The sequence below is a fragment of the Dipodomys merriami genome, unplaced genomic scaffold (genome assembly GCF_024711535.1).
Source record: "Dipodomys merriami isolate MVZ:Mamm:240054 unplaced genomic scaffold, mDipMer1.0.p SCAF_17, whole genome shotgun sequence".
NCBI lineage: Eukaryota > Metazoa > Chordata > Mammalia > Rodentia > Heteromyidae > Dipodomys > Dipodomys merriami.
The window spans coordinates 25,923,751-25,951,210 of NW_027203048.1; the positions used below are offsets into that span (position 1 = coordinate 25,923,751).

A 27,460-nucleotide genomic window follows, 5' to 3' on the forward strand; every position below is an offset into this window, starting at 1 on the left:
GTTCTGAATATCCCATTTCATCTTATCTTATAATTATAGGAAATGCTTTAATTTAATTAAATGAAATTTAATTAGCTTTCAGAACACAGAAAGCATTTTTTTCTTTTCTTTTTTTTTTAAGCCAGGCTGCCTTTGAAGTGCTATTCTCTTCTCTCCACCTGTGGAGTACCTGAGATACAGATGTCTGTCACCACATCTAGTCCCCCTTTTCTTTTTTTTTGGGGGGGGGTCCAGTCTTGGGGCCTGAACTCTGGGCCTGGCACTGTCCCTCAGCTCTTCAGCTCAAGGCTAGCGCTCTACCACATGAGCCACAGTGCCACTTCTGGATTTTTTTCTTTTTCTGCTTATGTGGTGCTGAGGAATTGAACCCAGGGCCTCATGCATGCAAGGCAAGCGCTCTACCACTGAGCCACCTTCCCAGTCCCCACCCTCCTTTTTTTTTTAATGGTGTTTTCTAGGATTAGTATTTCCTGTATACTTGAAAATTTGCCAGCTGACTGTTACTCAAAGTTTTGAACTTCTATACTCTTACTTCTCCCTAATAAGTTTTTATCTGCTGCCACCTCCCCAACCCAGAATGAATTTCTTTTATTACTGTAATTATCTCTTCCTTAAGATCTAGCCATTAAGTCATGTATATGTTGGCATGCCTCTTCTTATCTAGAAGGTTTTAACTGCTTTCTTCCATTACAGAGGACATACAATTTATAAAAGCCAGATCCATATATCTTTAGTTCTTTCATATATCTTTAGTTCTTTCTTTCTTTTTTTTTTTTTTTTTTGTCGGCCGTGGGGCTTGAACTCTGGGCCTGGGCGCTGTCCCTCAGCTCTTCAGCTCAAGGCGAGCGCTCTACCACTTGAGCTACAGCGCCACTTCCGGTTTTCTGGTGGTTTATTGGAGATAGGAGTCTCACGGTCTCTCCTGCCCGGGCTGGCTTTGAACCGCGATCCTCAGATCTCAGCCTCCTGAGTAGCTAGGATTACAGGCGTGAGCCACCAGCGCCCGGCCATTAGTTCTTTCTTGACTTAGACTCCCATCATTTCTTAAGTGATAAACACAAATTGTGCACCTCCTTTCTTCAACTCCCTCCAAAATACAGCAGTTTTGGTTTCTATTCTGCAGAGATGACAGGGGCAACTAACCCGTTTTCATGTATTATTTAGTAGCTACTTAGAACTTGCATTCTTTTAAGCCAAACATGTTTTTTATTTTTCTTTTAGTTTTGAGCAGGCAAATTTCCTTGACAATCCCCTACTGAAGGGACTTTGGAATTGTTTCTAACCTGTTATTACAAACCATGCTCCAAAGTAATATGATTACATGTGGCAAGAATACAAGTATAACAAGCAATATAAGTCTTAGGAAATACAACATTCTGAACCAAATAATAAATGGGACTTTATTGTGGTGGATATTGCCCAATTTCCATAATGGTTATTGCAAATTATATTCTCAACATGAATGTACACCTTCTTTCTCATATCCCACAACAAATCATGTGTTTGGTTTCTGCCTAATAAGTAAACTGTATCATTACTGTTTTCTTTATCAATGAGGCCTATAACTTCTTGTATGTTTAAAGCCCATTTAGTAGCTGCTCACTGGTGGCTTGTGCCTATAATCCTAGCTACTCAAGAGGTTGAGATCTGAGGATTGCATTTTAAAGCCAGCCCAGGCAGGAAATGCTGTGAAACTCATCTCCATCTTTTTGGGGACAGTTGCAAAGTCTTTATGAGTTCCCAGGAGGTTTTATCTTGTTTCTTTGAACTTGGAGCTCCACTTAAATCACACCCCAGTCCTTTTTGCTTTACTTTTCTAACAGTGCCTTCCACTGTTTGTCTTGTTTATCTAACTATTCAGTTAACTGAGTAGTGTGTGTGTGTTGTGTGCTCATGCTGTACTAGGAACTGATCTCAGGACCTTGTGTTATCCTTCAACCTTCTTGCTCACAGGTGACACACTATGAGCCACACATCCAGTCCAATATAAAACTTTTTTTTTGCCTGGGCTAGCTTTGAATCCCAATTCCCAGATCTTGGCTTCCTTAGTAGCCAGTATTACAAGTAAGAGCCATTGGTATATGGCCTGAGGTGACTTTTGTCTGGGCTAATTATAGGGTGTGTGTGTGTGTGTGTGTGTGTGTTAGGAAGACTACCCTTCCCTTTGTGATGTGATCTGAATATGTTTTGCTAGGGTGTGTGTGTATCCTGGGACTTGAACTCAGAGCCTGTGTGTGTGTGTGTGTATCCTGGGACTTGAACTCAGAGCGCGCGCGCGTGCGTGCGTGCGTGCGTGCGTGCGTGCGTGCGTGCGTGCGTGTGTGTGTGTGTGTGTGTGTGTGTGTGTGTCCCCTAGGTGCAGTGCCTGAGCTTCTGTGCTCAAGGCTAACACTCTACCACTTGAGCCACAGCTCCACTTCTGGCTTTTTCTTGTGGTCAGTTGGAAAGTCTTACTTTTTCTGTCTGGACTGGCTTCAAACTGTGGTTCTCAAAACTCAGCCTAAATAGTTAGGAGACAGGAGTAAGCCACCAGCACCAGGCTAGTTTTTAATTGCAAATAAGCTTCAGGTTGCAAATAACTTTTGCTGAAACTCCATATTCATTGAAATTCACAGGTGGTAATCTGCCACTTAAGCCATGGTCCAAGGCCAGCTTTTTGCTGGTTAGTTGGAGAAAAAGTCTCTCAGATTTTTCAGACCTGGCTGGCTAGTTTGATTCTAGCTTCTGTAGTAGCTAAGATTATAGGCTTGAGACACTGGGACTCAGGCTGTTTTGGTGTTTGTGACAGGGTCTTACTATGTAGCCTGAGCTAGTTTCAAAGTCAAAATCCTCCTGGCTCCTGTCTCTGCCTCCTGGGTGTTTGAATTACAGGTATTGCTTAGTTTTTTGTTTTGTTTTGTTTTCGCTTGAACTCAGGGCTTGCGCACTGTTCCTGAGCTCTTTTGCTCAAGGATAATGCTCTAACACCTGAGCCACAGCTCCACTTTCAGTATATATCTTGTAACTGTACAGAGGGGTTACAATTACATGAGCAAGATAGTGAGTCCATTTCCTATGGAGCATTGTTACACCCCTCTTTTGTTTTTCCTCTACCATCCCTTTCCTCTCCACCTCCCCACCAATCCCCCCCCCCACTTTCAGTTTTATGATAGTTAATTGGAAGTCTCAAGTCTCATGGACTTTCCTATTCATACTGACTTCAGACTGTGATCCTCAGATTATAGCCTCCTAAGTAGCTAGAATTACAGGTGTGAATCACCAGTGTCCAGTTATCATTATCAGTATCATTATTATTCAGTCCTGGGGCTTAAACTCCAGGCCTGGGCACTGAGCCTCTTTGTATTCAAGGTTAGTGCTCTACCACTTTGAGCCACACAGCCACTTCTGGTTTTCAGTGGTTAATTGGAGATAAGAGTCTCACCAACTTTCCTGCCTGGGTTGGCTTTGAACCATGATCCTCAGATCTCAGCCTCCTGAGTAGCTAGGATTACAGGTTGAGCCACTGGCGCCCAGGCTTATTTTTTCAATAAGAAATGTCTGGTTTTAGGATTGCAATGTCTGATTACAGGCATGGCTATATATGAATTGTTTCAGTAGACATTTTTTTCTGATTTTTACTTGTAATTCTGGTTGAATTTTATATGTTCTGAGAATATATATTAGATATTTTTGTTATGTAAACATAGAGAATGTTTATACAAATTAAGATGGCTATGCCATCACTAAGTAACAATCTCATAGGACTACTTCTGTCCACAGTCTGTTATTGATCCCATTACATGGCAGAAGACTGTAATTGAACAGAATCCCCCTATATGTCTCTCTTTAGGTAATATCTACATAAACACTGCCATAAAAACGATGTCCTTAATATGAACAATATAATATTTAGAATGTTTTTTCTTCTTCCCACTACTTATCCTTACTGTGGTTAAAGTTTCTTTTGAGGTGTAATATGTTTCAATTGATCTGTGATCTTTAAATATATATACATTGGCCAGTCCTGAGGCTGAACTCAGGGCCTGGACACTGTCCCTGGGCTTCTTTTGCTCAAGGCTAGCACTCTACTACTTGAGCCACAGTGCTACTTCTGGCCTTTTCTGTTTATGTGGTACTAAGGAATTGAACCTAGGACTTCATGCATGCTAGGCAAGCACTCTACCACTAAGCTACATTCCCAGTCCTTTAAATATATTTTGAGTTTCAGTTATTATGAGCCAATCTAAACCCTACTCTCAAATTTTATTTAAGTCTTATAATTTCTAAATCAGTAGGTTTTTTTTTAACATCAACATAATCTACTATCACAATTACCATTGTTTTACACAGTGTATCTATAAAAACATAAAAGTATTTAATTCTTATTACCAATTCTTTCTCAGATGTCTCTGTTGACTCTAAAGTTTATATCATTTCCTCCAAAGGTATTCATACTAAATATAGTTGTATGTTACCTGATAGCATGGTTGAATATGAAAAATCTTTGGCTGTCACTTTACCTCCTTGTAAATGTTGCTGTTAGATATGGAGAAATCTGAGTCCAACCAACTATCAACACTTTATAAACCTCTACTTCTTTTTTTTTTTTTGGGGGGGGGTGGTCAGTCCTGGGCCTGAACTCTGGGCCTGGGTGCTGTTCCTCAACTCTTCAGCTCAAGGCTAGCGCTCTACCACTGGAGCCACAGTGCCACTTGCAGCTTTTTCTGCTTATGTGGTGCTGAGGAATTGAACCCAGGACCTCATGCATGCAAGGCAAGCACTCTACCACTGAGCCACCTTCACAGCCCCTATCAACACTTCATAAATAACCTTACAGATGGGGGTCCTGAGGATGGCAGCTATCCCCTAGACCATTCTGATAATTTTTTCCTGACACAGATGCCCATTTAAGTATTGTTTCAATTCAGTTAGGTTTTCTTCAATTGTGTGTATATATATTTTTTATTTTTATTTTTTTTTGTCAGTCATGGGGCTTAGACTCTAGGCCTGGGCGCTGTCCCTCAGCTCTTCAGCTCAAGGCTAGTGCTCTTATCACTTGAGCAACTGCACCACTTCTGGTTTTCTGAGTGGTTGATTGGAGTAAGTGTCTCACAGACTTTCCGGCCTGGGCTGTTTGAACCACGATCCTCAGATCTCAGCCTCCTGAGTAGCTAGGATTATAGGAGTGAGCCACCGATGCCTGGTGCTTTTCTGTTTTTTGATCTTTTGAAGAACTTTTTATACCATTTCCAACTCTTAAAAAAGATGGCTCATGGGCTGGGAATGTGGTTTAGTGGTAGAGTGTTGCCTAGCATGCATGAAGCCCTGAGTTTGATTTCCCAGGACCACATGAACAGAAAAAGGCAGAAGTGGTGCTGTGACTCAAGTAATAGAGTGTTAGCCCAGAGCAACAGAAACTCAGGGACAGTGGCCAGGCCCTGAGTTCAAGCCCCACGACTGGCAAAAAAGAAAAAAAGATGGCTCATAATTTTAATCAACTCGTAGAGTAATGAAAGCTACTATGTCAGTTTCTTTTGTATTTTTTTATACACACAAAAAAAGAGATCCCTTGTTTGTATATCTCGGAGTTCATTTTAATATAAATTTCATACACACACACACACACACACACACACACACACACACACACACACACACACTGTTTTATATAAATATAAAAAGGCATTTAGGCATTGTACCTCTGTTTCTCCTCTAAGAGTATCCTCTCTCAGTCTCACTGTGTGTCTAGAATCCTGTATAATTTATCATATCCTAGTGTACTTTAGATCTAACTTCTGTGTATGAGAGAAAACATGTGCCATTTGTCTCTGAGCTTGGCTTACCTCACTTAACATGATTTGTCTAGGTCTATCCATTTCCCTGCAAATAACATTATTTTTTCTGTTTGTGTACAATTCCATTGTGTATAGGTACATTTTTTTAATCCACTAATCTACTGTAGGGCATCTGGGCTGTTTCCTTATCTTGGCTATTGTGAATAGTGCAGTGATATGTTACCATGTCAGTTTGCTTTGTATTTTTAAATCACAGAACACACTGAATTTTACTGAAACAGCTAATCGTACATACAGGTTGCTGAGGACAGGAAGGGGGAAAAGTCAAGTTTCACATTCTAAGACTCTCTCCTTGGAAGCTACACAGAATAGAGAAAGTTGGTTTCTGCACATGCTGTTCTGTGTTATACATGTGTGCTTTTGTATAGCCCTACTTTCTCCTCCTTCCTAAATCAAACCAGTTACTTTCTTCTGCCCTTCTAAGATGCCTTTGATAGCCTTTATAATAAAAATCTTTCTATTCACTGAACATGAAGGTCAAGACATTCCTTTCTTGTTCTTTTCCTTAATTTCTAGAAGGAAAAGAACATGAACTTAAGTGACTACATTTATTTCAAAAAAAGAATATTAACTATGTGTGTATATTTAGTTTATCATTGTTTGTTCTTTGTATGGATGGAGAATCTGTTGATCACAGCACCATCTTGATGGCTTCTTCTTACAGTACAACTTAAGAGAAAAATTTGGAGGTGTTTATATGCCTAAAGAGAGAGATTAAGTAGTTTCCAATTTATATGTAAAACATATTGCTGGGTGGCAATGGCTCATGTCTGTAATTTTTGTTACTCAGGAAGCTGAGATCTGAGAATCCTTGTTCAAGGCCAGCCTAGGCAGGTAAGCTCATGAGACTTTTATCTCCAATTAACCACCAAAAAAGCTGAAAGAGGAACTCTGGCTCAAGAGATAGTAGCCTTGAGCACAAAAGCTTAGGGACAGTTCCCAGACCCTGGGTTCAAGCTCCAGGACCAGCAAAAATAACTTTTATCATTAATATAAAAATTACATAACATTTCTATTGTGTATTTAAGTCCATGCATCAATAATGTATTAATAAGAAAAAGACATTCTACTAAGTATTTGGAAATTTCATTGCCAAACAGGTTTACTATCCCTTACCTGAAATGTTTGGGACCTTATCAATTTCAGATTTAGGAGTGTTTGCACAGATTTCATTAGTTAATCATGATAATCTAAAAATCTGAAATCTAAAATCTGAAAATTTTCAGTGACAACCTAACACTCAAAAAGTTAAGAACATTTTGGACTTCTGATTAGGGATTCTCAGTCTGTATAAAGAAAGCATTCAGGGCAGTAAACAAGATGAACTTTCTATTCAAATTATCGACTATTTGCTGGTAATTCTTTACTTATACTTACAAATGGGTGTTACAGAAACTGTAAATGGCATAAATTACCTGAGTGAGATATACGTAGCTACTAAAAAGGCAGAAGAACACAAACAGGAAATCATTAAATACTGAAGTGAAACATTTGCAGAGTTCAACATTTTACAAGTGCTATACATTTTCAAAAGAAATGTCAATATAAAGTGAACTAAGATAAAATATAGCAGAAGAGTAAAATAGTCCATCCTTATAATAGCTTTTTCATGCCTTTTGGTATTTTTTCTCACTAAGAATATCCCTGTTTTCCCCTTTTTTTCCATCTATGACATACTCATTCTTTAATATCTACTTTAAGAATCTATTTTCTCTGGATCCTCCCATATTATTTTACCTATAGGGCTAGCTACTTCTCTTAAGTCTTTTAAGGACTTCATGTATTCACTCATGCAGCAACACTTAATCACATACATTAACTTTGGAATTATAAATTATACTTCCTGTTTTGAAAACAAATCTGCAACACTTACGAAATTTGAAAACAAAAACCCCTTCAAACTTAATCCAAACATACACACTAATTATGAGCATTTTGGTAGATTATATCTCAATAAAGCTTAAAAATGAAGGGGAATGGAAAAATATACCTTTGACCCAATTATCTACTTTTATGAATCTATTTACTGAAGGTGTAACATAAACATGTAAAGATATTTGTATAAGTTGTTTGCTGCAATTTTATAATAGCAAAAATAAAACAAGTATTAATCAGTAGAAAATATTTAATAAATTGTGGCACATTTCTATAATGGATTATACAAATATCCAAAAAAAAGAGATAACCTTACATATATAATGATACAGCATGCCCAGGATATCTTTTAAGAACAAAATTTAAAGTTATAAATTAATTCATAATGTGGTTTTTAGAGAGGTATTTATATAAAAATGCACTAAAAATTCAAAAATAAACACAATTACTTTTAGAGAGTGCAAAGACAGAGGAAGACCTAAGTACTTGATTTTCTTTGTTAAATTCTTTATATCTTCACATTCTTTTGTTTAGTAAGAATTTTGGGGTAGGGCTATAGTTCTCAAAAGCAGAGGGCTTGCCTAAGCATACTGAAGATCCTGGGTTTAATACTCAGTATGGGGGAAATTCTTGATTTTTTTTTTTTACAAGGACTTTTTTAAAATAGCTTTGTATTTGTATGTCCTTGTTAAAAAAAAAAAAGGGGGGGGCTGGGAAGGTGGCTCAGTGGTAGAGCGCTTATCTTGCATGCCTGAGGCCCTGGGTTCGATTCCCAGCACCACATAAGCAAAAAGAAAAAAGCCGGAAGTGGCGCTGTGGCTCCAGTGGTAGAGCGCTAGCCTTGAGCTGAAGAGCTGAGGGACAGCGCCTAGGCCCAGAGTTCAAGCCCCACAACTGAGGGGGATACAAAAAAAAAAAAAAAAAAAGCAAAAAAAAAAAAGGTACTTCTAAAATTCTTCTAAGATTTTTTTAAACTGACCTCTTTAATCAACTACAATGTATTTTTGGTAGTAAAAAATAAAGGAATTAACAATGTTTTTCCAAATGATAATCAACTGCATCAATATTATTTATTGAATGATAATTTTTGTCACTCATGTGAAATACCACCAATTATAAATGGGTACTTGGATTTACAGTGGAAAAGAACTTGGCTTTCTTTTTTCCTTCCACTGTGTGAATCTATCAACAATATGGTTTACCTTAAACAAAATTTATTTCCCCTAACCAATTATAGCTAAAACAAAACAAGGGTCAAACCATAGCTCAGTAGCACTTGCTTGGCATGTTCAATCCCCCAGCACTGCAATAATCATTATCAAACCAAAAAAAAAAAAAAAATTAGGGCATACTTACCAGGCGCCAGTTATTCACACCTGTAAGATTTTCTATTTAGGAGGTTGAGATCTGAGGATCACGGTTCAAAGGCAGCTCAGGCAGGAAAGTCTGTGAGACTCTCTAATTGTGCACATACACACACACACACACACACACACACACACACACACACAAAGGCAAGGAGTGGAGCTGTGGCTCATGTGGTAGAATGATAGTTTTGAGGGAAAAACTCAGACATAATATCTAAACCCTGAGTTCAAGACTGAGAACCAGGGGGGGAAAAATTAGGGCTCACAATAATGAACTATAATTTTGCTTGCATATTCCTGTAAATTACTGAATAAAATAAGCATTCCTTAAACATCTAATTTTTTGGTTAGTTCAACTGGGAAAAATAGAAATCAGATCAATAGGCTCATCAATTTACTATAATGTACAAGTAGAATAAAATTATGAAGCAAAAACAAGTACTAAGAGTTAAATCTAAGAGTCAGGAAACAGGTTCTGTATCTTTTGTGTATGTGTGTGTGTGTGTGTGTGTGTGTATGCATGCACCAAAATTAGAACTTGAACTTAGGGTCTGGGTGCTGCCCCTTGGCCTTTTTGTTCAAGGATGGTATTCTGCCCACTCAAGCTTTTTGGTAGTTAACAGGAGATAAGAGCTTCATGAACTTTCCTGCCCCAGCTGCTTCAAAGCACAATCCTCAGATCTCAGCCTTCTGAATAGCTGGCATTACAGGCATAAGCCACCAGCACCTGGCTTGGGTTCTAAATCTTAATGCCATTTTGAACAAATGAATAAACCTCAATAATTGAGATTTTTTTCTATTTTAAACATTCTTTAATTTTGTTTCTAAGTAATTCATCCCCCAAATAAAATATACCTAATACTAATATATATTATATATATAAAACCAAAAAAGAAACACATATAGTTCTCTTAATATTCCATTTTAGTGTTTACCAGATGGTTTTTACACCAGTCTAAACCAATCTAAAATTTAAATTCATTTTATTTCACTCTCTTTTAAGCCATATAGAAGGGAAAATAAGTGAGCAACATCTTAAGAATTGCTTCCAACCATATAAAAGATTACTCTACTTGTCTCTCTTTAGAATGTAACTTAAATTTTTCTCAAAGACAGTATTTTTAAGATGATGGTTTTGAGATTGTGATATTCATCCTATGTTAGTCTCTCAAAAGTGCTGAGATTAGAGGTATATGGCATTGCATCCAGCTAAGAAGCAATCTCTAAATCTCCAAAGTTTATATACCATTTTGCATTGATACAGTATCATATATTTGCACATGCACGCACACACCTAACTTCAGAATCAACGATGACTGTATCTGCTGTAATTAGTTTTATCTAGATTATTCCTGAGTCTACTTTTTTGTTTATACATATATTATAACACATTTGTCTAAAACAAAACAAAACAAACCAGCCTGGCCTTAGTGGCCTACATCTGTGTAATCCTAGCTACTAGGAGGGTGAGATCAGAGGGTTCAAAGCCAGCCTGGACAGGAAAGTCTATGAAACTCCTATTTCCAATTAATCACCAAAAAGCCACAAGAAGCTGTGGCTCAAATGGTAGAGGGCTAGCCTTGAGCACAAAAGCTCAGGGATAGCACCCAGGCCCCGAGTTCAGCCCTATGTTGGACATACTCACACAAAAAAAGATAGTAAAACTAATTCAATTTTTTTCAAGTGATTGAGCTAATTTTATCTATGAACATACTGATTATGCTCAGTTATGTGAAGTAGCAATTGTGTGAATAAATCTGAGTCCAGAGAAGGAAGTCATAGGGACAAACAATCTTCTTTAAGTGTCGGTTTGCAAATGATTAGGGTTTTTCATAGTGGTAGCTTTCCTGTAACGTAACTTTTATAAATCTCCTTCAACTAATACAATGACTATTCCATAAGAGAATGAAAGCTTTATTTAAATTCTACGTTTTATGTTACTACTTTGAGTATCAAGTCATTTCAGAGAAACACAAACACAAATACACAATGATTACTACCTAGAATCTACGAATTTCCCCCAAATCACATCAATAGCCTCTATTTTATTATTTTTCAGTTGTGGGAATCTAACTCAGTGCCTTGCACACTAGACAAGTGCTCCATCATTGAGCTATACCTTCCCAGTCTACTATCCTCTGCTTTGAAACACAACACAAGTTATTTCACCTCTTTTACTGATAGTTTTTAGTGTATTTTCTAAGAGAAAACCCTCCTATTTTTTCTCTTTGCTTTTTGTTTTATAAGGATTCTGTATAAGATGGTTAGACAATTAATTGAGTATGGGATGAGTCAATTCAAAGTCTAATAAATTTCAGTTTCAAAAGCCTCTGGTTTTTGTGTTTTTTAAAAGTTATTTACTCCCAAATATATTAGGTTCCACAACTAAAATTCTTAGAATACCTGGAAAAGAAGAAGTATTTTTAAGTGATATCCAATTTTGCTTAGCAATCTGTTTATATACCACATAAACCAACAGGCATTCATTTCTTCAGAATTAAACCCAGTTTTATGAAAAGACAATATCCACAATGCAAAATTATCAGACAAGATAATTCTTCCTGGAGAAAAAAAGCCACTTGTGGCCAACAAGTTTCTATTTTCTTTTCAACTATTCAGTTTGTTTATACATACTAAATAACGATAACATTCAATCAGTCATTAAACAAAACACTATTTGTATGTACTATCATAATCTAGTTAATGAAAAACAAAAGAATTCTATGCTAGCAATAAGCTTTTCCTTGAGGGACAGATTGTTAATTTACCAAGTAGTAATTTTTGCTTTTAATAATGAATTTCCGGGCTGGGAAGGTAGCTCAGTGGTAGAGCGCTTGCCTTGCAGGCCTGAGGCCCTGGGTTCGATTCCTCAGCACCACATAAGCAAAAAGAAAAAAGCCAGAAGTGGCGCTGTGGCTCAAGTGGTAGAGCACTAGCCTTGAGCTGAAGAACTGAGGGACAGTGCCCAGGCCCAGAGTTCAGGCCCCACGACTGGACCCAAAAAAAAAAAAAAAAAAGAATTTCCTGATCATTATTTCTATTCATTTTCTTTAAAAATGATATATCCGGGGCTGGGAAGGTGGCTCAGTGGTAGAGCGCTTGCCTTGTATGCATGAGGCCCTGGGTTTGATTCCTCAGTACCACATAAGCAGAAAAAGCCGGAAGTGGCTCTGTGGCTCAAGTGGTAGAGTGCTAGGCTTGCTCTGAAGAGCTCAAGGCCCAGAGTTCAGGCCCCAAGACTGACAAAACAAACAAACAAACATACACACACACACACACACACACACACACACTTATCCTAAAGGTACTATGACTACAATACTAAAAATACTCATAAATTGGGCTGGGAAGGTGGCTCAGTGGTAAAGTGCTTGCCTTGCATGCATGAGACCCTGGGTTCGATTCCTCAGCACCACATAAGCAGAAAAAGCTGGAAGTGGGGCTGTGGCTCAAGTGGTAGAGCACTAGCTCTTCAGCTCAAAGCTGAAGCGCTGAGGGGCAATGCCCAGGCCCAGAGTTCAAGCCCCCTGACCAATCAAAAAAAATGCTCATAAATTAATAAGCAGTAAAAACAGACAATACTGAAACATGTAAAATTTAAGTTTTTACTCAAATTTAAATGACTTCCTTCGGGATTATGTCAGCAATGGAGTAGTACTGGGTTCAAATCCCTCTAGTTTCTGTTAATCTCATTCCACTTTTTTATTCTATGCAAACCACTGTTTTATATACTTCATGTAAATGAATTCATTCAATGTTTATGTTTTCTGTTACTGGTTTATTTTACTTAGCAAAATGACCTCAAGTTACATCAATGTCATTGGATATTACAGAATTTCCTTTTTTAAAAAGCTAATAGTTCATTGTACATATATAGGTTTTATTTATGAATTTAACTGTCAAGAGTGAGGGGATTGTTTTCCCATCTTCATTGCTATTACTGCTATGAAGTATAGGAGTGATAGATAGTATCTCTTGAAGATACAAATTTCAGATCTTTTGGATAAATACCCTGAAGCAAGTCACTGGATGATACATTGAAGTCTTGTTTTTTGTTTTTGTTTTAGGAAATTTCCATCTTGTTTTCTACAGCAGCAGTTTGTATAGTTTTATGTTCATTTCCAGCTTTCTACTATCCTTTCCAAAACCTGGGTCTTTTTTAAAAAACGGGGGCAGCTCTGGGGATTTGTTTGCAAGACAAGCACTCTACTATTGAGCTATACCACTGTCTTGGTTTTTTTTTTTTTTTTTTTTTTTTTTGTCGGTCATGGGGCTTGAACTCCGGGCCTGGGCGCTGTCCCTCAGCTCTTCAGCTCAAGGCGAGGGCTCTACCACTTGAGCTACAGCGCCACTTCCGGTTTTCTGGTGGTTTATTGGAGATAGGAGTCTCACGGTCTCTCCTGCCCGGGCTGGCTTTGAACCGCGATCCTCAGATCTCAGCCTCCTGAGTAGCTAGGATTACAGGCGTGAGCCACCAGCGCCCGGCTGTCTTGGTTTTTAATAGCGATGCTAACTGGGATGAGAATATCTCTTTTCAAGTGTAGGTGTAAGGTGTGTGTGTGTGTGTGTGTAGGGTGTGTGTGTGTGTGTGTGTGTGTGTAACTGGGATGAGAATATCTCTTTTCAAGTGTAGGTGTAGGGTGTGTGTGTGTATGTGTGTGTGTAGGGTGTGTGTGTGTGTGTGTTTGTGTGTGTAACTGGGATGAGAATATCTCTTTTCAAGTGTAGGTGTAGGGTGTGTGTGTGTAAGTGTGTGTGTGTGTGTGTGTCGGTTGTGGGGTTTGAACGTGTGTGTGTGTATGTGTGTCGGTTGTGGGGTTTGAACTCTGGGCCTGGGTGCTTTTCAGGTGTGTGTGTGTGTGTGTGTGTGTGTGTGGTCAGTTGTAGGGCTTGAACTCTGGGCCTGAGTACTGTCCCTCAGCTCTTCGGCTCAAGGCAATCACTCTACCATTTGAGCCACAGCCAGCACCATTTTCAGTTTCCTAGTGGTTAGTTGGAGATAGGAGTCTCTCCGACTCTGCTTGCCTCGGCTGGCTTTCAATCGTGACCCTCAAATCTCAGCCCCTAAGTAGCTAGGATTATAGGCATGAGCCACAGGTGCCTGATCTTTTCAGTTTTGATTTGCATTTTCCTGATAATTTAGCAACAAGTCTTTTTTCCAGTTTGCTTGCTATTTGTATGTCTTATTCAAAGAAATGTGCATTCAAGGCCTTAACCCATTTTAAATAGGGTTATTAGTTTTTCTCCTACTGAGTTCATTATGGATATGGTTCAAATGTTTTTCAAATATTTTCTCTCTTTTTATAGGTTGTCTTTCTACTTTGTTGGTTATAACCTTTGCTGTGCAGTTTGTAATTTAATGTAGTCCCATCTATTTTTTACTTTCGTTGTCATATCCATGAAATTACTGCCAAGACCAATGTCACGAAGCTTTCCTCCCTCCAGATTCCATATATAGTATTTGAAAAATAAAGGAATGTAACAAGAAATACTTCATTTCTACCATCACAAGATACTACCAATATATCACCAAAAACTTTGTGTTCCACTAGATCAAGAGTGTGTATCACCAGTTTCTTTGTTAACCCATGTCTCTAACTGGTATGTGAAACTTTTCTAGCCCGTAAAGACAAGAGATTTAACTTTAACAGATCCTGCCCAACCTCCCTACATCCAGCTTAGTAGGTTACAGTTAAGAAGTTCCAACACAAAAGACAGAAACAGAATACAGATTCGCTGTGACATGTAGCAACTGAGATACTAAAACTATCAAAAAGATCCACAAAGGCACCTTATGAGTTACAACTGCTTTACATATGAGATATAAGATGCCACAAAGAACCTTAAAGTGTTTTTATTTCTACAATTGAGGTGCTTAAATTCCAGCAACATGTAATTTAATTTAAATCTGTCTTGCCTCCAGTTTCTAGACATGAAGGCAAAAAAATAAATAAAAAGAATAACATGAAAATAAATGACCTCAACTGTTGCAATTCTCTTACCTGGTATATATTTCTTTTTCAATAAAGCACATAAAAATGCTACAGTTTAACTTAGTTGGACTGAAACACCTTCTGAAGTCTGACACAAAGGTAATTCAATAAATAGGACAGAACATATTACCAGATAGCAAAGGCTCATGCCAAACTTACATCTTTAAATACCACCTCACAGAAAGTTCTCTGAAAGACTCCAGTCTTAAAGTTTAAGAATTAAGGTTACACATAAAAACCTCAATTATACAAAAACACACACACACACACACACACACACACACACACACACACACACACACACACACACACACACACACACACACACACACACACACACAACTGGAGATATATGAGACAGATGAAATCTGTATGTGAGTCCAAATCCATCTATATACCTCTATCTTTGAAATGCAAGTACAAATGACTTAGCTGAAAAATATAGACTGGCCCAGGAAATAAAGTATTGATACAGTGTCAATGGAAAAATTTCCTTTTTATTTACTAAGAAAAAAAAAAAGACTAGCAAAATAAGCAAATTAAAATGAAAACATTAGCCTTCTCTAGCCCTTTTTTTTTTGGCCAGTCGTGGGACCTGAACTCTGGGCCTGGGCGCAGTCCCTCAGCTCTTCTGCTCAAGGCTAGCACTCTACCACTTGAGCCACAGTGCCACTTCTGGCTTTTTCTGCTTATGTGTTGCTGAGGAATCGAAGCCAGGGCCTCATGTATGCAAGGCAAGCACTCTACCACTGAGCCACTTTCCCAGCCCCGTTCTCTAGCCCAATTTTTATGGGCAGAAAAGATCAACTGTTAACACTGGACTGGTGAGTGCTTAAAGATCAGGCTTGAAGTAGTGAAATCCTCCTCCTTTCATATTTAAAGCTACCAATGATCAGTTTCAAAGCAAAGTAACTCTTTTAAAAAAAAGCCCTTCTCTCTCTCTCTCTCTCTCTCTCTCTCTCTCTCTCTCGTCTATCTAAAATTATGTATACAGGTATAAATGCATGTATTTATGATACATACATATGAATGTGTAAGCCTTTTAGGTTTAGCTTCTACATGAGATACTAACCTTGGCTTGTCTCATTCAATATGATGACTTCCAATTTCATCCATTTTGCTGCATATATTGTTTCATTGTTATGGCTGTGTAATTTCATAATATATATATAATATACATACACACTAATCTTTCTCCATTTATTTGTTGTTGGACACCTCAGCTTGGGTCTAAATACATCCACTTTTTTTTTTTTTTTTTTTGGTTGTGGGGCCTGAACTCTGGGCCTGGGTGCTGTCCCTCAGCTCTATAGCTCAAGGCTAGCACTCTACCATTTGAGCTACAGCCTCACTTCCAGCTCTTTCTGTTTTGTGATACTGAGGAATTGAACCCAGGGCCTCATGCATGCAAGGCAAGCACTCTACCACGGAGCCATCTTCCCTGCTCAATACCTCCATCTTTGAAATACAAATGTAACTGACTTGGGCAGGAAGGGAAAGGGAAGAAGATGAGTACACTCCAACTACATATAGAAATGGCATAAAGAATATCAATGAAAGCTATTGATCAAAAGGAGTGGGTGGGAGAAGGGGAAACAGACTTTGTTAGGGGGGTACTAGTGAGAGGGAGGTGGGCTAACAAAGGTAAAAGATGAATATGGTCTAAATAGCTTGTTGGTTGTATGAAATCCGAATAATGAAACCTGCGGAAATTGTTTTAGGAAAAGGGAAGAGGGAGAGTGATAGAGGAGATTGATTGGAATACATTGTATACATACATGGAAATCTATTGTATAGCTACTAAGTGCTAATGATAACAAAAAATAAGAGCCCTATATATCATTTTCATAGGTCTTTTATATCATCAGCAGTGTATGTTATAGCTCAGGAGCACTTTAGGATGGTTTCACCTTGAAGAACTTACCACATTTCCTTCTATACATTAGGAATGGATCTAGTAAAAGCCCAGAAAAGCATCTCTAAGAAAGTGTCAAAGTTTCAAATAAGTTGACGGTAAGATAAAAAAAAAAAAAAAAAAAAGAAAATCATGACACACAGAAACAAAAGGAAATTAGCAAGATACATAGCTGGACACAGTGGTGCATGACCATAATCCCAGACACTTGGGAGGCTGAGGCAGGGAAGCTCACCAGTTTGAAGATCTCTGGGACAAAATTAGTATGACCATCTCTCAAAAACAAACACAACCAAGTGACAGTGGCTCACACTTTTTTTTTTGGGGGGGGGTCAGTCGTAGGGCCTGAACTCTGGGCCTGGGTGCTGTCCCTCAGCTCTTCAGCTCAAGGCTAGTGCTCTACCACTTGAGCCATAGCGCCACTTCCGGCCTTTTCTGCTTATGTGGTGCTGAGGAATCAAACCCAGGGCCTCATGCATGCAAGTCAAGCACTCTACCACTGAGCCACCTTCTCATCCCCTCACGCTTCTAATCCTAGCTACTCAGGAAGCTGAGATCTGAGGAAGGTGGTTGGAAGCTAACTCAAGCAGCAAAGTAAATGAGACTCTTACTTCCACTTAACCACTAAAAAGCTGAGAGTGGAGTTTCTGGCTAACATGGTAGAGTGCTAGCACCATGAAAAAGATAAGGGACAGTGTTCTGAGTTAAAGCCCTAGTACTAGCACTAAATATATGCATATATACACAAAAAGCTAAATGGGGGGTGTGGCTCAAGTGACAAAGCAGTTGCTTAGTGTGCATGAAGCCCTGAAAACCAGATTACTTGATTTTGGTTCTATGAGAGAGGGTTTAGATTTAGGATAGTCTAGAACTTAATATGTAACCCAGTTTGGTCTTGAACTCAATCCTCCTGTCTTCAGGTATGGGGAGGGGGGGGAGAAAGGTAGCACCATGATCAGTGTATATTTTATTGATTGGTTGATTGATTGATTGCCTACTGGTCTTAAGGCTTGAACCCAGTGCCTGGGCACTGTCCCTGAGCTTTCATGCTCAAGGCTAGAAGTCTACCCCTTTAAGCCATAGTGCTAGTTCCAGCTTTCTGGTAGTTAATTGGAGATGAGTCTCAGGAACTAGTACCACTGTAGCCCAGCTGTATTATTTTTTAAAGGAATCCAAAAGCACAAGCTTAAAAGGTATCAGCTTCAAGTTCCAAATATAAGTGGAGAAAAAAAAAAATACTAAGGACCATTTCAGTAGCAAAAGTTAAGTAATAGTTCTTGGAGTGAAAAGTCACTTACTTCCAAAATATAGAAAAGATGTCTTCAAAACATCCTAGCTGGCAATTTTGGGGGGAAATGAACTACATTAAGGTGACAGGTGACCTTTTTATTTCTTTTGGTCAGTCGTGGGCCTGGGCCTGGGTACTGTCCTTGAGCTCTTCAGCTCAAGGAGAGTGCTCTACCACTTGAGCCACAGCGCCACTTCCGACAGGTGAACTTTTTTTTTTTAAAGAAGGGTACTGAGAATTTAACCCAGAACCACTGACTATATCCAACTTCAAAAAAAAATTTTTTTTGAGACAGGGTCTTAAGTTGTCCAAGCTTATGGCCCTTCTGCCTCAGACACCTGAATAGCTGAAATTTCAGAAATGGATAGGCAAACTTTGACATTATACTTGCAAAAACTTTAAAAAATAGAAAATATTCATGTAAAATATTTAACATATAAGCCAGGCACAGTGGCATACACTTAATTGTTTTAGCTACCCAGGAGCTTGGATTGCTTGAGCCCAGAAGTTCAGAGACAGCCTCTTAAAAGGAGCCGGAGGATCAGAAGGGATGATGGTTGTGGTGGCAAAAAGTACCAAAAACATGTTTGTAACAATATGTTTATAGCACAATTCAGCATATTCTAATACTAAATGTGGCTATCTGTAAATATGAAAATGGATAAGACACACTGTTATGGTTCTTGTTTTGTAGGTTAACTGGTAGGCCCTAACTGGTAGGCCCAAGACTGAACTGGCAAAGAAAACAGAGCAGGTAGACTAAGAGATTTTTTTTAAAGTACTATACTAATTTTTGAAAAAGATTCATCCTTTCTGGTCAATTGTTTATTAACAGGAGCAATCATACTCATGTCTTAAAACTGTCTCTATCTTGTGTATATGTTAAAACAAAAAAAAAATGGAAGTTCTGTCTTTGTGAAAATGTAAGCAAATAATGCATGTTCAGATATAAAACTCATAAGCAAAGTGTTTACCAAAGATGATACATATAAGAATACTGACATTAGCACTATTCTTGACACTCAAACACAAACCAATTTTTATGTTTATGTCTATGTTCATCAATTGTAGAATATTAAACAGCATCAAAAGTGAACAAACTGGCTGGGTGCCAGTGGCTCATGCCTGTCATCCTAGCTATTCAAGAGGCTGAGATCTGAGGATCATAGTTCAAAGCCAGCTGGGACAGGAAAGTCCACGAGACTCTTATCTCCAATAAACCACTAGAAAACCGGAAGTGCTACTGTGGCTCAAGCAGTACAGCACTCACCTTAAGCTGAAGAGCACAGGGACACAGTGCCCAAGCCCAGAGTTCAAGTCCCATGACCGACAGAAGAAAAAAAAAATGAATGAACAAACTGAGTGTAAGAGGCAGCACAGAAATGGGACAGGAGGTGAAAAAAAATGCAACAAAAGTACTCACTGGACACTATGCTGAAAATGAATTACGTGACTTGTGGATAGAGGGATGGGAGGGGAAAACTGGGAGAGCACAAGGGAAGGGTGACACTGTCCAAAAAGAAATGTACCCCTTGCCTAATTAATGTACTCATAACCCCTCTGTATATCACCTTTATAATAACAATTTAAAAAATTAAAAAAACAAGCTAATGCTACAAGCAGCTACATAAATGAAGTTCACAAACAAATTTTACAAGAAAGAAGCCATTCACACAGGAATACATTGGATGACTATTAATGATATCTTATCTAAGTAATATTTAGACAGACAAGGGTGGGAATAGTAGCTGAGAGGAACCTCAAGGAAGACTTCTAGGATGCTGATACTATTTCATTTCTTGATCTAAGTATCATTGGTTACATAACCATGCCCACTTTGTAAAGTGTCATCAAGCTACATAACATTTGTGCACTTACTGCAATTACAAGCTTAACTTTAAAAGATTAATAAAACATTATTTTTGTAATTTAAATACATATATGCTATATATAGCCTGTATTATGGGGAAAAAGGGAAAGAGAAGTTCTCTAACCCATATAATCACTGCTAATTCAAATGACCCATACACATGACCACTTTTGCCAGTTTCAACTCTAATTTTCTCTCCATTTTAGTTCTCAACCCAAAATAAGTCGTTTGGAAAAGAAAGGGAGGAAGGCTGGTTAAGCAAACTTCAAGAAATAAAAAATTGCTAGGGGTCTGGGAAGATGGCTCAGTGGTAGAGTGCTTGCCTTACACGCATGAGGCCCTGGGTTCGATTCCTCAGCACCACATAAGCAGAAAAAGCTGGAAGTGGCGCTGTGGTTCAAGTGATAGAGCGCTAGCCTTGAGCTGAAGAGCTCAGGGACAGCGCCCAGGCCCAGAGTTAGGCCCCAGGACCGGCCAAAAAGAAAAAGAAAAAGAGAAAGTCTAAAAGCAGAAGTAGAAACTCAGTTATTAGAATCAGAATTGAAAGTTAGTTCTATAATGTGATGCTCCTTTCCTCCTAAGTGTGTAGTTCTAAAGAAGCGCTCCTACCAAAACAATTTTTTCCAAGCCACTGTATTTCACCTATCTCTATCTGGGCCTAAAGTACCAAAATTTGAGAAGAATCATAATCAGACTCTTAAAGATTGGAATGCCCAAGCTGGGCGCCGGTGGCTCATGCCTGTAATGCCAGCTACTCAGGAGGCTGAGATCTGAGGATCTCGGTTCCAAGCCAGCCTGGGCAGGAAAGTCTGTGAGACTCTTATCTCCAATAAACCATTCAGAAAACCAGAAGTGGCACTGTGGCTCAAGGCGCTAGCCTTGAGCTGAAGAGCTAAGGAACAGTGAGTGCCCAGGCCCAGAGTTTAAGCCCCACGACCAAAAAAGAAAAAAAAAAAAAAAGAATTCAAATGCCTTTCAGAGGACTGTGAAGATATCAGTCATTTACACACAATTATGGATTCAGTGGCTACAAACACAGCTGATCCTATATGTAAAGGAAAAATGTACAGTTCCACAATTTTATTATTAAATCATTTAAATTAAAAATATTACATTTCAAAGAATAGTGTTATAATTTTGTTCCCCTTTCTTTCAAATAGGTCTTTCATCTTTCCTCCATGCCAAGAAACAAGTCTGAAAAGATTCCTTTTTTGGGGGGGGGGAGGTATTAGTCTTGGGGCTTGAACTCAGGCCCTGCATTTATACTCAAGGCCCAACTTCTGGCTTTTTGCTGGATAATTTGTTTTGAACCATGATTCTCAGAGTTCAGCCTCCTGAGCAGCAAGGATTACAGGTGTGAGCCACCAGCACCTGGCTTCTATACACTTTTAATTCTTCTTAAAATCTGATTTTTTTCTTTTCCAAAATACATTGGTGAATGTCACCAATCCTATCTGTAATAAAACATAACAAGGGAAAAATAGATGATCTTCCTCTCCTCCAGCTCCAAGTATTAAGATTTTTACAAAACCACATGTTGTACACGTGTACTATGTATGTAAGATACAAAATCAATGCTTAGATATAGAAAAAAAATTGTCCTATTAAACCCTGAATACTAGTCAAGAAAGCATCCGAATCCAAGTCAAGTAGGCAAAATAGACTAATCTTGATTCAAATCAGATAATTATATTATGATGTTTAAGCCCATGCCAGGTTGAACCCATATAGTGGCCAGTTAAGTCCACACTAAAGAAAAACTTTTAATACCACAACTCAGGTCAGCCACCTGGAAAAAGTGTCATTGCTCATTAGGAGAAAAGAGTGAAACTAAGATTATTACTCGAAAAGTAATTTAAAGCACAGATTATTACTTATTTCCACTCTAAGTATTTTTTAAGATTGAGAAAACAGAAAAGCAGGCATTTTTTTCACTTCTCTTTCACACCCTCTCTCTCTTTCACACCCTTTCTCTCTCTCTCTCTCTCTCTCTCTCTCTCTCTCTCTCTCTCTCTCTCTCTCTCTCTCACACACACACACACACACACACACACACAAAGGGGAATGAGCACTTTTTATTTCCTCTTGAGATATAGAAGTATTACTTTATGGCTTTTAATGTTTAGTCACCAAATGGGAGAAAAGTTTTTAATAACTTTCCCCCTCTATTGAACATAATTTCACAATGTCCAATTTAGAAGAGTAGAAATTAGAAGACTAAGCAATAATCATACAGAAGTTTTTTAGATGTTTTAAAATGAAAATAAATGAAATTAATATATTAATTTTCAAAGTAGTATTTCAATATTTGCCTTAAACCAAAATAATTTAAAGGAAGTTAGTTAAGTTTCATTTCTCTATTTTTTAAAAGATTAAGTGTAAGCACCTACCTTCTGTTAGCCAAAGATTAAAAAAGAAAAAGAAAAACCAAGTTACTCATAAAACAAACTAAAACACTCTGACAAGGAAAGCATATTTAGTCCACAAACAAGTCACAATTACTATTAAAGTCTAATACTATTATTTTACTCACATTTTTCCCCTCCTGAACTACTTATCTAAAATGACCTAACACTCTTTATTCATAACTTATGAGTAATTCAGGGAAAATCTAGCATTTTTTGTATAGTAAGTGCTTAGTGGTCTCATCAACATGCTGGAAAAATATGTCCTAGCCAATCAATGCAGTTTCTTCTTGAGACAGGTCTACATGGGCAGCAAAATCATCATCAGGTTACTTGAAAAAGGTAAAACCAAATGACTCAACCAACAATGTCATTAGTGTATCCTCCTTCAAAAGTTAGATGTTTCTATTTCAAATCTCAATTTCCTCTGCTCTCTTATTCTGTCTTGACCCATTACAACAATGAGATGTACAAGACATTATGTCAAAAAATGAACTTTACAACTTTGGCGGAGTAGGGGGTAGGGGTGGTGGTAAGGGGTGGGGAGGGGTGGATAAAAAATTTTTAAATAAATCACTCTCCCTGGCTGGGAATGTGGCTTAGTGATAGAGTGCTCGCCTAGTATGCATGAAGCCCCAGGTTTGATTCCTCAGTACCACATAAACAGAAAAAGCTGGAAGTGGTAGAATGCTAGCCTTGGGCAATAGAAACTCAGGGTCAGTGCCCACCCAGGTCCTGACTTCAAGCCCAAGACTAGCAAAACAATAAAAATAAAAAAAAATCACTCTCTCTCAATTTATATCAAGTTATATAAGTCAAATTGCTGAGTATGTCAAAACTTTTTTTAAATGACTTGACACACTATTTTGGGGGGTTTATTTTTGTATACAATCTCATTATTTTATTTATTTTTTGTCAGTCGTGGGGCTTGAACTCTGGGCTTGGGCGATATCCTTGTGCTCTCCAGCACAAGGCAAGTGCTCTACCACTTGAGTCACAGCACCACTTCGGTTTTCTAGTGTTTTATTGGAGATAAGAGTCTCACGGAGGGCTGGGAATGTGGCTCAAGTGGTAGAGTGCTTGCCTTGCATGCATGAGGCCCTCAGTTCCATTCCTCAGCACCACATAAGCAGAAAAAGCCGGAAGTGGGGCTGAGGCTCAAGCGGTAGAGTGCTCGCCTTGAGCTAGTCTACAGCTGAAGAACCAAGGGACAGCACCCAGGCCCAGAGTTCAGGCCCCACGACCGACAAAAAAAAAAAAAAAGAAAAAAGTTTCACGGACTTTTCTGCCCGGGCTGGCTTTGAACTGTGACCCTTCAGATCTCAGCCTTCTCAGTAGCTAGGATTACAGGCGTGAGCCACTGGTGCCCGACTAATGTCATTATTTTCACATTTCATAGAGCTATCATTTACTGAGCATTTATAATGTACATACCTGTCACTGTCTTTTATTCTTAGTTATTCTTTAAGACAAATGTTAACCCTATGTTAAAGTTTCTGAAGGCACAGAGAGTTTACACTACACTGCTTACTCAATGTTAAGCAGTTAATCAGTATCAGATTACTTCTGAACTCTTTACATTACTCTATTCTCATTCCTTGTATTGTGTCACCATAATTTTACTTCAAAATGTATTCAATTGCAATTTAGGGTCATATTTCACCATTAATCTCCAATACTGACCTGTGTTGTTTAGAAGATAAGAATGTAATTCAAACCAGGCACTCACTTATAAGGGGCCCTCAGAAGGCTGAGATTTGAGTATCTTGGTCTGAAGTTAATTAACTCCAAGCAGAAAAGTCTGACTCTAGCTCCAATTAACAAGCAAAAGAGCCAGAATGGAGGTATGGAAAAAGTGGAGCAAGAGGTTAAAGCCCTAAGTTAAAAATATAAATTGAAAAAAAAATGTGACTTGAAGAGTTTACTACTGAAATGTAAAGTTGAAAACAAATTATGCTTCAAAGGTTAAGTGGGAAGATAGACACACACAAAAATAAGGGTATCTTATTAGGAAGAAACTGAAAAATGACATTTCACATTGATACGCATTATTACAGATGGTTATTTTTAAAGTTAAGATACTTGAGAAAAGGGAAAGCTGATGTAATACAGTTAGTTGTTCCTGTATATCTATGGGTTTCATCATATCCCTATGATAAACCAGCTGAAAATACGTAGGTGGGAAAATTATGTCATGTGTCCATAATAAAAAAAATTGCCATGAACAACCTTTTTCTGTTATTCTTCCCTAAAAAGACCGTAGAACAACTATTTACATCTTATTTACATTGTATTAGGTAATATAAGTCATCTTGAAATACTTACAGAATTTGGGAGGATATGTATAGGCTATGCTATACACAAATTCTCTACTATGTCTTTTTTTTTTTTTTAATCAAGAGACTTGAGCTTTTGCAGAGTTTTATATGGAGGTTCTAAGTATCCTAGAACCAGGCCTCCTTGATTCTGAGTAACAACTGTACTCACTAGCCTTGAATTCTTCAAATCTATGTGAGGAGATTGGGGAAAGGGAGTCCTTACTGAACAGGTCAGGATCTATGTTAGCTGTTCTTGCCTTATCTGGTAAATTTCCAAGCTAGATGGTAGTTTTTCCTTGGATTTATCAGAATTTTAAAGAAAGAAAAATAATACAATGGATAACCTTGAAGCCTTGCTCGAAACATTTTAGCACTGATACTACTCCATTTGTATTCCTTAAAGTTTTATTTTTTTCATATAACATATATGTAGACAAGACTGTTTTGAATTTGTGATACTCCGGCCTTAGCCTCCTGAGTGGGGATTACAAATAATTTCTAAGCTATGAGAAAAACAGGCTGTGCTCAGAAAAAACGGGGTGGGAGGAATGACACTTCTCCCATAGGATTTACTTTGAAGGTTAAGGCACCAGATGGAAGAGTAGTGCCCCAGAGCACTTAATTTCTCAAACAGGAAAAATCATGTTTCTTGTCCAAAATTCCACTATTAAAGGTTGCAGTGGTTCCCTATTCTATGAGCAAAATGAAAAACCTGAAGGTAAAATATCGTGTGCTAGAACAATTACATGAAAGGTATATGTGGCATCCATGACTACACCACCATATTGGTATAGTGATTATACAGTATACATAGTTCCATTAGGAATATTCTATGTAGTATGTACTGCATTATTTCATAGATGATTTTTCTCTCGTTCCCCCCCCCTCCCCTTTTTTGGTGGTACTGGTATTAAACCTGGCATTTGAGCTAGGGAGATGCTCTACCAACTTAAATCACACCTGAGCCCCATTTGCTTTTATGGAGGAATAGTACTAAGGTTCTGAACTCTGGACTTTGTGGTTCCTAGGAAGGCACTCTACTGTTTGAGTCACATCTACAGCCCTCTTTTGCTCTAGTTATTATTGAAATGGAGTCTCCATTTTGGCCCAGGGTGGAGTAGGGGATGGTTGGCATATCACTATGCCCAGCTTTATCTGTTGAGATGGGGTTCATAGACCCTTTTGTTCTGGCTGGCCTGAAACTTCACATAATTTCCTGTTGTACTCTCCTGGGTAGCAAGTATTACAGATGTGTGCTGCCCTGCCCAGCCTCCACAAGTGGGATTTTTGCAAGCATGGGTCTAAAGAGATATATGTTTTACACAACAAAATTTAAAACTTTAGACTGTAAAATTTTTGGGGGGTGGGGTCCGGTCGTGGAGCCCGAACTCTGGGCTTGGGTGCTGTCCCTCAGCTCTTCAGCTCAAGGCTAGCACTCTACCACTTGAGCCACAGCACCACTCCTGGCTTTTTTTTCTGCTTATGTGGTGCTTAGGAATCGAACCCAGGGCCTCAAGCATGCAAGGCGAGCACTCTACCACTGAGCCACCTTCCCAGCCCTAGACTATAAATTTATAACAAGATGTAATAAAGTACAGGTACTTTATTAAATTGTAACTATCTTATAGTTGAAGTTTTAGCACTTCATATAGTCCTATAATTTTCTAGTACCCAGAGAAAAATTACACCTACTTTCAAAAACTTCCTCATAAGTATCATTTGTGTATGTGCACGCTTATACTGGGGCTTGAATTCAAGGCTCTAATAGTGTCCCTGAGAATTTTCTGCTGAAGGATAGCATTTTATCATTTGAGCCATACGCCCACTTTTTTTTTTCTTCTTTTTGTGTCAGTCCAGGGGCTTGAAACTCAGGTCCTTGAGATTTTTTTTGCTTAAAGCCAGTGCTTTATCATTTGAGCTGTACCCCTATTTCTAGCTTTTTTGGTGATTAGGAGTAACAGTCTCGTGGATTTTGCTACCCAGGCTGGCTTCAAACCCAGTTTCCACAGATCTCAGTCCTCCTAGCTACATTACAGGCATGAACCATGAGCACCCAGCTTCTCGTAGTGGCTAAATGGAGTTAAGAGTCTCACAGATGTTTCCTTTCTGGGATGGCTTTGAATTGCAATCTTCTGATCTCAGCCTCCTGAGTAACTAGGATTACAGATGTGAGCCACCAGCACTTGGCTATTTTTTTTTTCGGGGAGGGGGGAGGGGAAGGAAGACAGTCTCATTGTGTAGAACTGACTCGCCTAGAGCTCACAATCCTCTAGCTTCTACTTCCCAAATACTGTGATTACCATCTTGCCAAGCTAAAAAGAAATTCATTTTTAACAAATACAACAACCTGAGGTTGGGCTATCCATACAGCCCTTCTGAAAATTTCCAAGTTTTCCCCATATTTCTAGAAAATACAAAAGGATAAAGATAAATTCAGCAGATAAGGGTGAAAAAGCTAAAAATCCTTTTAAAACATAAAACAAACATTATACATACCAAAGGAAATGAAATTCCTATGTTTAAAAACATGTATACTCCCATGTGTATTGCATACTACTCACAACAGTATAGAAACCACCTAAGTGTCTATAAACT

The 27,460-nt window shown here is 38.4% G+C and overlaps 1 protein-coding gene across 3 annotated transcripts in view; it reads right to left on the reverse strand.

The window, feature by feature from the left end:
- Positions 1-27,460, reverse strand: part of Fbxo11 (F-box protein 11) — a 94,083-nt gene that overhangs the window by 62,438 nt on the left and 4,185 nt on the right. The window lies entirely within an intron of this gene.